The 12,559-nt window shown below is 40.2% G+C and overlaps 1 long non-coding RNA gene across 1 annotated transcript; it reads right to left on the bottom strand.

Annotated features, from left to right (window-relative positions):
- Positions 1-10,094: 10,094 nt before the first annotated feature.
- On the bottom strand, positions 10,095-12,321 carry LOC133487000 (uncharacterized). The gene is made up of 2 exons (XR_009791192.1): positions 12,084-12,321; positions 10,095-10,759 (listed from the first exon to the last, which is right to left on the bottom strand). It is a non-coding gene; the product is annotated as an uncharacterized LOC133487000 (long non-coding RNA).
- Positions 12,322-12,559: the final 238 nt, after the last annotated feature.

The following is a 12,559-nucleotide window of genomic DNA, read 5'->3' as shown; positions in this document are numbered from 1 at the left end:
ACATGGAAACTCCATTCAGGAAGGCCGGAGCCCAGATTGTAATCCTTCAGAACCTCAGAATTGTGAGGCGGACGTGCTAACCACTAGTGCAACGCGCTGCCCAGAGATAGACCGATAAAAAGTAAAATAGAGTAATATTTTGACTTTACAATTTGGTCAAAAGGAATCTTTTGACATGTATATCTAAATTCAGTGAGGAACTGAGAGAATGTCTTTAAATGCTCAAATGCAAGCTCGTGAATTAGCTAATTATGCACTGGTCAAAGGTGAAAGGTCAGAGCTGCAGTGCTCTCAGCAACACATCTTTGGCCTTAGTGAGAGTCAACCGTAAAAAAATACTTTGAAAGGTGATTCATTCAAGTGTCCCTTTTTCTTAGACTCTTTTGAATTGCTCCTCTCAGACAGTGAAGTGTGCTTAAATACTTAGGTTAACCCTCGCAAGGGCACTGAGAGGATCATTTTAAATCCCCGACTCCAAACTGTGAAGCAGCTCTGCATCTGAAATGTGAACTACAAGACTCGAAAATCTTTAAATTCTTAGCCTCATCTGAGAATATTCCCAAAATACCATCCTGGTTTTGTCAGGAGTCCTCTGTTGTTTGAGCTCTTTCGATGTGTTTCTCTTACCTGTGGACTGATGGATGATTATTTTCACTGAGGTCGAAGCGGAGCAGCGAAAGGCTGCAACCTAAACTGGGCTCTCCATCCTGACCTTACACTTGGTGCATGCTCCTGTAATTCTAGACGAGCGGTGAGGGGGTCGAACAAACACACATTTAAGGGAAGAAGTGTGTGTTTCACCCCTCTTTGCTATAGTATTTAATAGCTTCCCTTCTCTTGCTAGTCACCTCGTAATCAATAATGCCGGATTAACATCTGGAATGCGGCACAAGCACGCACATGAGCACACACCCACACACACGCATACACACACGCACACACACACACACACACACACACAGGTGAGCCGTCACTCATTCTGTCCAGACATTATCTGCACACACACACTCTCAAACATCCATCATCAGTAACAGTGTGGTAGCTGCTCCAGCCAAGTAAACTACAGCTCCTCGGCTTCCAGGCGTCATCCATCACCTGGGCCCACCAAAGAGGTGGTGGTGGGAGGAGGGGGGGGGGGCACACATGCAGTGAGCTTGATCCACACCAGACCACAAAACTGGACACAGTGACACTTTGAGATGGTGGAAACTAGAGGTGGAGAAAGTACTCACACTCTATACCTAATTAGAAGCACAAAAAATACTATGGTAAAAGTAGAAGCATGGACCAATTGTCCCGTGCAGAGCGAACCGAACAGTTCAATATTTTACTGAGTACAGAATGGATGGAAGGCCAGTTACATCCCCTTTATATGTTGTTGTTGTTTTTATGTCCTGTCGTCATCCGTGGAGGTTGTTGTGACAAAGTAAAGAGTACAAAGTACAGATATCTGCGTTCAAAAGGAGGGAGTAAAAGTGAAATGTGTCACACAAATAAAGACTCAAGTAAAGTACATTGCCTGTACCTGACAAATCTACTTAAATACAGTACACTAATGATGGTGTTTGTACAACTGATGGAAACATACACACATTAAAAAGCAGGATTAAAGTCACTTAAAAAAAAGAACAGGTGCCCTCTGCACACTTTTTAATTATTTTCCACCTTTAATCCACCTTCTTAATGAAAAGCTCCTACTTTGCTCATAGCCTCTTCCCACAATGCGGATTATGTTGGTATAAATAGTGCTGAGTAGGTGGGCTAGTAAATGCAAACACAGATCTCATACAAATAAGAATGTGCAAATTCTTTATTCGTGATTCAAGACTGGTGTTGTGCAGATGGTGTACACTAGGTTTTCCATGCAGTAAAATGTGCCACCTGTACACCAATGCTTGCAAGTGACGCTTGCATGTGATAACAGTGGGGGACAAGGCACTTTTAGATCTTCTCGAACCGCGCTGTAAAAACATCAGGTGGCCTCGTTTATCTGAATAATTAATCAGCTTCAGTGTTTCCACGCAACCCCTTCAAGCTGATTTGTAAAAGAGCCAAAAAGTAAAGTGGCTCATGATATACAGCTTGCGTAACTGTGAACATCACTGGAAATTCTTATTCTTTTCATATTCTCATAAATGCCAGTTGGCTCAACCCGTGGTGGTTTTATGTGAAAAAGATGGTGGGAGACAAAAAAACATAGAAGAAAACGACAGCCTGTATGTACAGTATACCTCTAAAGTTGAATACCTATGAAGACATAACATTTGGAATTTCCTGTAAAAATACTGTGGCCAGTCTCATCTTGTGTTCCATTGCATTGCGTGTTGTAAGAGGCCACATCATGTTTCACTGTTTCTATTTCACTTCAATTGTATTTGAGGATATATTTGCATATTAATGCTATATGGTATACTGCGAAAAGTGTGACAACACAGTGTCATATAGCGACACCATTGTTGTGATGTGTGTGTGTGGTTTGATATGAATAAAGTTCTCATTGTTTCGGAGTATTGGACATAAAATGTCCCGTGCAGATGCGTGAAGACTTTGTTGCCTTGTTGTTCAGATATTTTGCTGCTCCACAGAGCATTGTAGTCTGGCCACTGTGAGTTGACACTCCTCTGTAAATCAGCCACTTGAAAGACAAAACGACTGCAAGCTTTAAACGTCGATGTGGAGTAAGGATGGACGGATGGGTGCGCTCAGAAGCACAGTAGTTTGGGTTTCAGAATTAAGTCGCTATCATAAATGCTCATCCAGTTTTGACACTTGGAACCCGCCAAGTAAAATAGTGGCTCAGCAGTTCTGTGCAAACGTCTTTTACTCCCTCCAGCGCCAGAGGCACACGACTTGATGTTGCTGTCGCTCTGAAATTTTACTTCGTGTTACTCTGCTGGGACGACGTCAAATAAAAGCTAGAAGTGCTCAAATAACTCAAGCCGGCTCTGGCGTGGAGGTCAAGTCTGACTTTTCAGATGGAGAGAGTCATAACACCGCTGCCTGACATGACGGTCTCGCGAGGACTTCATATGGGGAGTGTGTATTTATAAATCTGAATGGTGTGTTGACTTGCAACTGACGGTGAACTCTATTCTCAACACTCTCGAGGGGTCACGTTCACAGCGCAGCAGAAGAAAGGTAGATAGCATGGTGTGCACCCTAACGTGCAAGAACATCTGGACATGATGTGCACCTCAGGATTGACTGATGACGGAAACCAGGAAGAACACCCCTGTGACCCCCACACCTGCACTCCCCTGACAACTTTTTGGATTCCACCTAAATCTATATCTGCGTTAGGGGCAGTGCCTCAACTAATCCAACAGATGACACAGCTACAATTTTTACATTTTATTTAATTATTTATTTTTTCACTTTTTGTTTTGTTTTTTGTTTTTTTAAATACTTATAGGGGTTACCGTTATGCTTAAAATAATACCAGTCCAACATTAGTGACAAGATCAACCACTACATTTTCAGTTTATACAGTAAATATTTGCATTAGTAAAGAAATATACAGACGCCGCAATGTTTTTTAATAGACCCATATTACTTTTCTTCAGTTTCTGGAAAGTAATTAAAACATGGATACTGTACATTTTTCTTTGTGTTTTAATTTACAAAGTAGTTTGCATTGTACCCAATTCTTTGAAATATAAAAATAGTAATTTCACTTTTTAATGTTTGTACACAAATATTCAGGTCTTTGAAGTGCCTGCTGACCCATCAAGTGTGAAATTTAACAACCAAGTAAAGCACTTTAGGGAATGGATGGATGTGGCACCGAAGATTGTTTCCTGCGAATTTTGCATAGCAAGGGTTTAGCGCTGTGTCTGCGAGCCATGTAAAATATATTTAGATCAGTGGTAATGTTGTATCATTCATTAGATATGAATGAAAGAGAAAAGTATTTGTTGTCTGTGCTTTTGTATAGGTCCATCTCAAGAGAAATAGGAAGTAAAATGTTGAAGGGCCAAACAGTGAAAGGCGGCACTGTACTTTCCCTGGTATGTGGTACGTGGCACTCCGTTATTCATTTTTCTCATAAAAATGCCACCATATCCATAAATCCACCTGGGAACAAAGACAAAACGATGATAACTTGGCTTGAATGGAAAATGAATTCCCTTTTCCATCTGGTGTTTATTATATTAGGAAATAGTGGAAAGGTACCGCCTTAAAAAACATTAAATTACAATTACACGTCTGCAAATAGTCTTTACACATTCCACAGTGTAAATCGTTAATCCTCTATTATTAGATAATTACCCTAATGAAATAATGAAAGCAATTCTCAATGTCGTGGTTGAACTCGTCCTCACCTCCGCAAGAAAACAGACAGCGACTGAAGGGAAATTCCTGCTAGGGATCCATGAGTGTCTTAATAGTGCAGGAATGCATGAGTACAATTTAATGACTGTCAAAAGACTTCAGCAAAATAAATCCACGCGTGTCGCGCCAGGTCCTGATGTGCTCTTGATTCTGCTCTTGTTATGGGTGAGGTGCAGACACAGCAGAGACAGAGGATAGCCGTGTTCTGCCGTGTTGCATGACGCATGTTACTAAACAGGCCAGAAGCACATGCCTTTGGAAATATATGACTTAGAAAAACAATCTGTCTTTTTGAGTCTACACCCATATTCTCTATTTACATGATTGATCGATACATACGTAGATGTAGATGTTTTTTTTCGTTTGTTTGTTTTTTTTAATACCAGGCTCCCTCCATAAAATTTCACTGTTATACTTTGGCTTTCAACTTAGCATGAGATGTTGATTTTTATCACACGTTATTTAATTTATGGTTTATTTGTTCCTAATGTTTTATGTAATCAGATTTAATTCATCTTGTAAAACATTTTATTTGGCAGCTGTTGTTTGTAGTGTTTTATAAATACATTTGATTGCTTGCTTGCTTGATTGATTGCTAGCGTAGCTAGCTAAGTAGCTGTCGTACAGTGTCGTCATAATGGCATGGCTAGCCTACCTTCTTTTTAAATTTTTTAGATTGATGTACTTCATTAATCCTGAAGCTAGATAGGTAAGTATATTAGTTTAATTTAAAACAGCACCTTATAAATCCTGCAGCAAACTTGGTAGCTCCCTATGTATTTTACTCATCTTCATTTAAAACTGTACATTATTAACCCAGCCAGCTTGGTAGCTCCCTAGGCATCTTACAACCCCAATTCCAATGAAGTTGGGACGTTGTGTTAAACATAAATAAAAACAGAATACAATGATTTCCAAATCATGTTCAACCTATATTTAATTGAATACACTACAAAGACATGATATTTAATGTTCAAACTGATAAACTTCATTGTTTTGAACAAATAATCATTAACTTTTTTTTTATGGCTGCAACACGTTCCAAAAAAGCTGGGACAGGTGGCAAAAAAGACTGAGAAAGTTGAGGAATGCTCATCAAACACCTGTTTGGAACATCCCACAGGTGAACAGGCTAATTGGAAACAGGTGGGTGCCATGATTGGGTATAAAAGGACCTTCCCTGAATTGCTCAGTCATTCACAAGCAAAGATGGGGCCTCTTTGTGAACAAGTGCGTGAGAAAATAGTCGAACAGTTTAAGGACAAAGTTTCACAACATACAATTGCAAGGAATTTAGGGATTTCATTATCTACGGTCCATAATATCATCAAAAGGTTCAGAGAATCAGGAGAAATCACTGCATGTAAGCGGCAAGTCCGAAAACCAACATTGAATGCCCGTGACCTTTGATCCCTCAGGCGGCAGTGCATCAAAAACCGACATCAATGTGTAAAGGATATCACCACATTTCACCACACTTCAGAAAACCAATGTCAGAAAATACAGATGCGGTACATCCGTAAGTGCAACTTGAAACTCTACTATGCAAAGCAAAAGCCATTTATCAACAACACCCAAAAACGCCGCCGGCTTCTCTGGGCCCGAGCTCATCTAAGATGGACTGATGCAAAGTGAAAAAGTGTTCTGTGGTCCAACGAGTCCACATTTCAAATTGTTTTTGGAAATTGTGGACGTCTTGTCCTCCGGGCCAAAGAGGAAAAGAACCATCCGGACTGTTATGGACACAAAGTTTAAAACCCAGCATCTGTGACGGTTTGGGGACTGTATTAGTGCCAATGGCATGGGTAACTTACACATCTGTGAAGGCACCATTAATGCTGAAAGGTACATGCAGGTTTTGGAGAAACATATGCTTCCATCCAAGCAACGTCTTTTTCATGGACGCCCCTGCTTATTTCAGTAAGACAATGCCAAATCACATTCTACACGTGTTGCAACAGCGTGGCTTCATAGTAAAAGAGTGCGGGTACTAGACTGGCCTGCCTGCAGTCCAGACCTGTCTCCCATTGAAAATGTGTGGCGCATTATGAAGCGTAAAATACGACAACGGAGACCCCGGACTGTTGAACAGCTGAAGCTGTACATCGAGCAAGAATGGGAAAGAATTCCACCTACAAAGCTTCAACAATTAGTGTCCTCAGTTCCCAAACGTTTATTGAATGTTGTTAAAAGAAAAGGTGATATACCACAGTGGTAAACATGACCATGTCTCAGCTTTTTTGGAACGTGTTGCAGCCATAAAGTTAAAAGTTAATGATTATTTGCTAAAAACAATAAAGTTTATTAGTTTGACCATTAAATATCTTGTCTTTGTAGTGTATTCAATTAAATATAGGTCAAACATGATTTGCAAATCATTGTATTCAGTTTTTATTTATGTTTAACACAACGTCCCAACTTTATTGGAATTGGGGTTGTACAATATGCACAGTATTTGTATTAACATAAAAAAGCTGTGAACGTAGCAAGGCCACGGTAAGTGAATAGCAGGATAGAAAGCCTTTTATTGTCACTATACACTTCATTGGAATTGGGTTTTAATTATCTTCATTTAAAACTACTTTATCAGTCCTGAAGCAAGCTTTTTAGCTCCCTTGCTATGTTTTTTCATTTAAAACTGCACTCTACAAACATTACTACAGTTTTGAAGTTTGCAAAATAGCACCTGGATGTTACACAGTGTAACTGCAAACTATTGTGTGGACAGATGAAACCGAAGTTGAGTTGTATGGAAGGAATACACAACGCTAAGTGTGGAGGGGGGAAAAAAAGGCACAGCAGACTATAATCAAAACCTCTTCCCAACTGTGAAGTATAGTGGAGGGTGCATCATGGTTTGGGATTGCTTTGTCACCTCAGGGCCTGGACACATTGCTATTATCAATGAAAACATTATTACCTAAGTTTATTGAGACATTTTGCAGGAGAACTTAAGATCATCTGTCTGCCAATTGAACCAACCAGTTATTAAATCTAAAGGCATACATACATTACCCATTCTGCATTGTGACATTTACGTTATGTTCAGTAAAAAGATGGAAACGTAATTGATAAAAAGGTTTTCATGTACATTATATAAACATTAATTCTATGCCATATATTATCATTATTTGTTCGACAAAAAAACTACCTTATTTACAGCTAGAAGGAAAAAAAAAAAAAAGCTAAACATTTATGAATTCTTTCCTTGGCCTATGAGCTCTGTTGCCAGGCAACCAGCATTGACGACAGTGAAGTCATTGTTCCTGTCCAAGAAATGGTCTGGTATGTGAATTGCGGTGTTTTTGTACAGATTAAACAGGCCAGCTATAATCTGCTAATTAATGAGCTTTCCTTGTTCCAGTTGGCAAATGGTTTCACCTTTGGACACTGTGAGGTCACTCAATTCCCCCTCTTTTTTGCATGCTTTACGGCCAAGCTACCCTCACGTTGGGCAGACAGATGAGAATTTTATCAGTCGTTGGGCCATCCATTTAACACTTGGCAGACGAATGAGAGCTATTAATCAAGATCTTCTGCGTTGCACGTTCATTGTATCTCTTTTGAGTAATGAATGAGCGCAGTCGGAAAAACGACACCCTGATGAAGAACCTCACAACCTCTAGTGCTGCCCCTACGTTAGCCAGCGAGGTAACACCCAGTCTAGGAAACAACGCTCGTGTTTTGCTGGAAGGAGATTAGTTGGGTGTTGGTGAGGATTTTCGATTGTGATCTATATTTTTCTCCTCCCAGCCCCGTCACCCAATGTTTTCCTATTGTACTTCCCACAGGCTGCACGAAGAGGCAATGTGAGAAGCCATATTCATCTCTGAGATCACTTTTATTTGCCCTTCACAGATAGCGTGATGGATGACATCATCATAACTTCACGGGATTGGGTTATGCATGCACTTTGACCCAAAAATATACAGCGTCTCTCTCTGTAGGATAACCTTTTCCACTCCCCACCTCGTCCATGTGATGAGCTTTATGTCCATTGGTACACACTGGGCTCTCTGCCAGGATCCACTGCTGGGCTACTCAACAGAGGCCAGCATCCACTAAAGCCTCAAGTGTTAAACAAAAAAAGCATCTGCAAAGTCAATATTAGCCTTTTACATTGCCAACTGGCAAAAAAAAGAAGGAATAAAAGGATACTAAAGACTAAACGAAAACACTTAAAGCTCAGTGCCCCACAATAAAACCTGCTGTCTCCTAGGTCCACTCGTCTCGAGAGGGCTGTAACCCATCACTCCACTGCTCTGACTTCCGCCCATTCTCTGTGGGAGGTTAATTGCTAGCAGGAAGACACAAGGTCAGGGTGTGCGACTTCCAAAAATGTTGCTTGAGCAGGGGATGTACTTGACATTTTCCCCCAATAACAGCAAGTCACAGTCAAGATTAAGAGTAGATGACTGGAGTACAACCATCTACGTATCTGTTTCTTAAGTAACACCAAGGTACAGTAATAGCATCATTATTTAAGAGGTGGTACATTTGCTGGGGAGAATGGTGATCTGTCATATACTATGTTTCGCCACCCCACATTTACTCCTTTTGTGCTCTGCAATACTGGTGGACCAGCCAGGACACTTCTCATATTTTGTTAGCGCTAGCATCTGCTAATGTCACTGTACGGAGTTGTGAGCAGCACACTGAAATGATCATACCATCCTAATTTGTTCTGTGAAATTTGAAGCCCATTTTCCATCCATCCATTTTCTGAGCCGTTTCTCCTCACTAGGGTCGCGGGCGTGTTGGAGCCTATCCCAGCTGTCATCGGGCAGGAGGCGGGGTACACCATGAACTGGTTGCCAGCCAATCACAGGGCACATACAAACAAACAACATTCGCACTCACATTCACACCTACGGGCAATTTAGAGTCTCCAATTTATGCATGTTTTTGGGATGTGGGAGGAACCCACGCAGGCACGGGGAGAACATGCAAACTCCATACAGTCGGGGCCGGGGATTGAACCCGGGTCCTCAGAACTGTGAGGCTGATGCTCTAACCAGTCGGCCACCGTGCCGCCTGAAGCCCATTTTATTTTTTAAAATTATGATTATTTACTTTTTTTTCTTTGACATTCAACATTTAGCCCCAAAACAATGTAAATAATGTAAACGAGGTGACTCGTGCCAACAGGAATCCTTGCAGCAGCACATCATGATTTGACATGTAAACACAATCACTTGTGTAGCATGTAGCAACATGTAGCATGTATCGTAGCATGTAATGACGGACATACAGTAGACTGACCAGTCACTTGCGCTGTGTGTAATGATTGATATTTTCACAGACCAATCAGTGGTACAAGGTCTAATAACTAACATTAAGACCACAGGTGTCAAACTCAAGGCCCAGGGGCCAAATGTGACCCTGCACATCATTTTATGTGGCCCGTCAAAGCAAATCATTTGTGTCAACTTCCATGATTCTTGTTAAAATCTGTACCAAAATGTCAGATTTCATGTAAAAATATAATGTTGAGATAGTACTAGCATTTATTTCCATTACCAAACTCCTTTTTGCAGTAACTTGATGGGGGGAGGGTTTAACAATAACCTTGTGTAACATCATCTTTTGTATTTCAAGAGGACCAACTGCGCATGTCAGAAATTTAATGAGTCAATGGGAACGCGTTGATGTCGCTTCATAAAATGAGAAGACCAGAGATAAACTAATCAATTTTACTCATCATTAACTGTATATTATTTATCCTACTCCTGGTCTAAAACAAACATACATATAATTTGTAATATTTTTGTTATAATATTTTATTTTCATTTTTTTATTGTTTCACTTTTGTCCCTTTCAAGGCAGTGGGGCAGTTTTTCCTCGATAGTTTTGCCTTTTGTTACAAAAAAAAAAAGTGTATAAGCGCATAATGACTTGGAATTGTACCTAGAGGGTTCAGTTAACACCCACTATATTCTTACTCCACTGGCAACTGTAAAATGTTTATTTAATATCAGACTGAGCCTTTGTCAACATGCCATTTTTCTAATGACTCGGAACATCGAGTGAAAGCCAAGAGCATAAATAATTTTAATAGCTGCTCATCAGCCCTCCGACAAGCTTCTCGCTTGCCAGATCAAATCAGCTTTTGTATCATTCACTGCATGGCTGTACAGGTTTGCATACTCCCTTCCTTCCTGGAGAAGTGCTCTTGTCGAGTCTCATCAGGAGGGCGTTTAACCCTGCGGACTTAAGGACAAAATGTCAACAAGAGTTACTGGGTGGGTCTTTTCCAACTTGGAGATGACATTGTTTTTCTGCAATGAGAGTCCATTTCAATTTTTGGATGTGCACTTGCAGTATGCAGCAAGCGAAATCCCTAAATGCTCTTCACTCCGGACGAGGAGTTGAGGGAATTTGTTAATCCTCCTCCACACTTTAGCGCTCTCCACAGTGGGTCCGACAGCTGTTGGAAACACCAGACAGGGGTCAAGAGACAAACTTGGACCACGTGCTCGGCTGAAATATATTATTCCCTCTTTGTTTCTTTTCGTGCCTAATAGATTTTACATGAAAAATGCCTCAGCACTCATGATAAAACTCCACTAGTGAGAGTTTGAATAATTCCATCTCCAGCACACTTGCTTGAAGTGCACTCTGTAGTATTCACCATAACTTGATTTCCAGATAAAAAAAAACCTCATGCTTTAGTAACTTTTATCTAACTCAGTGTTTACCAAACTTTATTTGAGCCAAGGCACATATTTTACGTGATAAAAATCCTGGTGGCACAACCAAACAAAAATGTCACAAAAAGTGGATACACAGGCTAATAACAGTATTTCCCTTCTGCCATGTACTAGAAGAGCATTGAATTGTTCTTGTTCTATGAACTCACACTAACGTGCTGCAGCAGACTGTTTGGGAATCATTGGTCTAACGTGAATTTGAATTTGCTGCACCTCCACTCAGTTGGTTGGGAGGTGCAGGTTTTAATTAAAAGTGTTTTGCTACATTGGAGTATTAGAGGGCCAGACTGAACAAAAAAAACAAAACAAATAAAAAAAACAGACATAGACATATGCACCGAGATTAAAGTTGTCATACATTTAATTCTCATAATAATATGACTTTAATCTTGAAAAATATGACTTTTTAATCTAAATAATATACGACTTTATTCTCACATGAGTATGACTTTAATCTCATATCGTAATTATTTGTTTTTACTTTCCAGTGTGGCCCTAATTCTCCTTCGTACGTCTTGATTTCGTTTGTCGAGCCCAAAATGATACTAACGGTGATTTTCTTTTAATGAATATCTCTTAACATTTTATGACAAAAGAGAGAGGCAAAGGACTGCATTTGTCTTGTTTCATTTCCAGCTCAAAGATACCAATTCAACAAAGATTTTTTTTTATCTTATTCTAATTTATTTATAGAATGTGCAATAGTTTCATAGATCATAACATATGAAAACAAGCAGCGATACGCACATGGCGCACAGGTTTAAATACATAAATATAAGAGAAGATATAAATAAAGTAGATAAAAACATGTCTCCATCTGACCTGTAATAATAATTTCATAGAGCTGAGCTCGCTGTTTTCGTAAACCAAGCCCCTGCAGTCTATGAGAATGTGCATGTTGTGAGAAATTATTAAATCCGGCTTGGTTTTTCTTTTCATCCAGCAATCCCCTTTGCGTCAACAAATTATTAAAAGTCAAACCTGGCGGAATAAAATTTGTATGAAGTCAAGAAATGAAACGTTGCTGAGGAATGAAATCACCTGAAATGGTGGAAATATCTCTAGACTGTTAAATCCCCCCGCACGGCTGGTTGGAAATGTCACCGGTGCCCTGTGCTCTCATGGCCAGTCCGTCTGTAGCAGCACACTGTCCTCCATAAAGTGTTCAATTATGACTTCTGAAAGCCTCTAATGGTCCCCTCAGGGGCCTTTCACAGGAAATGGTTGTTATGTGCTAGCCTCTGAAGTGTGCTGTGGTCACTGTCACGAGAACGAAAAGTAAAAGGCATCAGCAGCAAGATAAAGCTTTGAAGAACAGTCCTATCTTGATCCTGTAAAGGGGTTGTGTCATACTGTATAACAATTTGCATGCGTATACAGTACACCAAACGGCCACTAAACTAACACAATCCAATTAGATCCAATACAAGAACATTCATTCATTCATCTTCTGTTCCGCTTATCCTCACTGGGGTCGCGGGCGTGCTGGAGCCGTATCAAGAATAATATCGTTACAA

The sequence above is a fragment of the Phyllopteryx taeniolatus genome, chromosome 12 (assembly GCF_024500385.1).
Source record: "Phyllopteryx taeniolatus isolate TA_2022b chromosome 12, UOR_Ptae_1.2, whole genome shotgun sequence".
In the NCBI taxonomy this organism is placed as follows: domain Eukaryota; kingdom Metazoa; phylum Chordata; class Actinopteri; order Syngnathiformes; family Syngnathidae; genus Phyllopteryx; species Phyllopteryx taeniolatus.
This window is presented reverse-complemented; position numbering and strand designations above follow the sequence as displayed.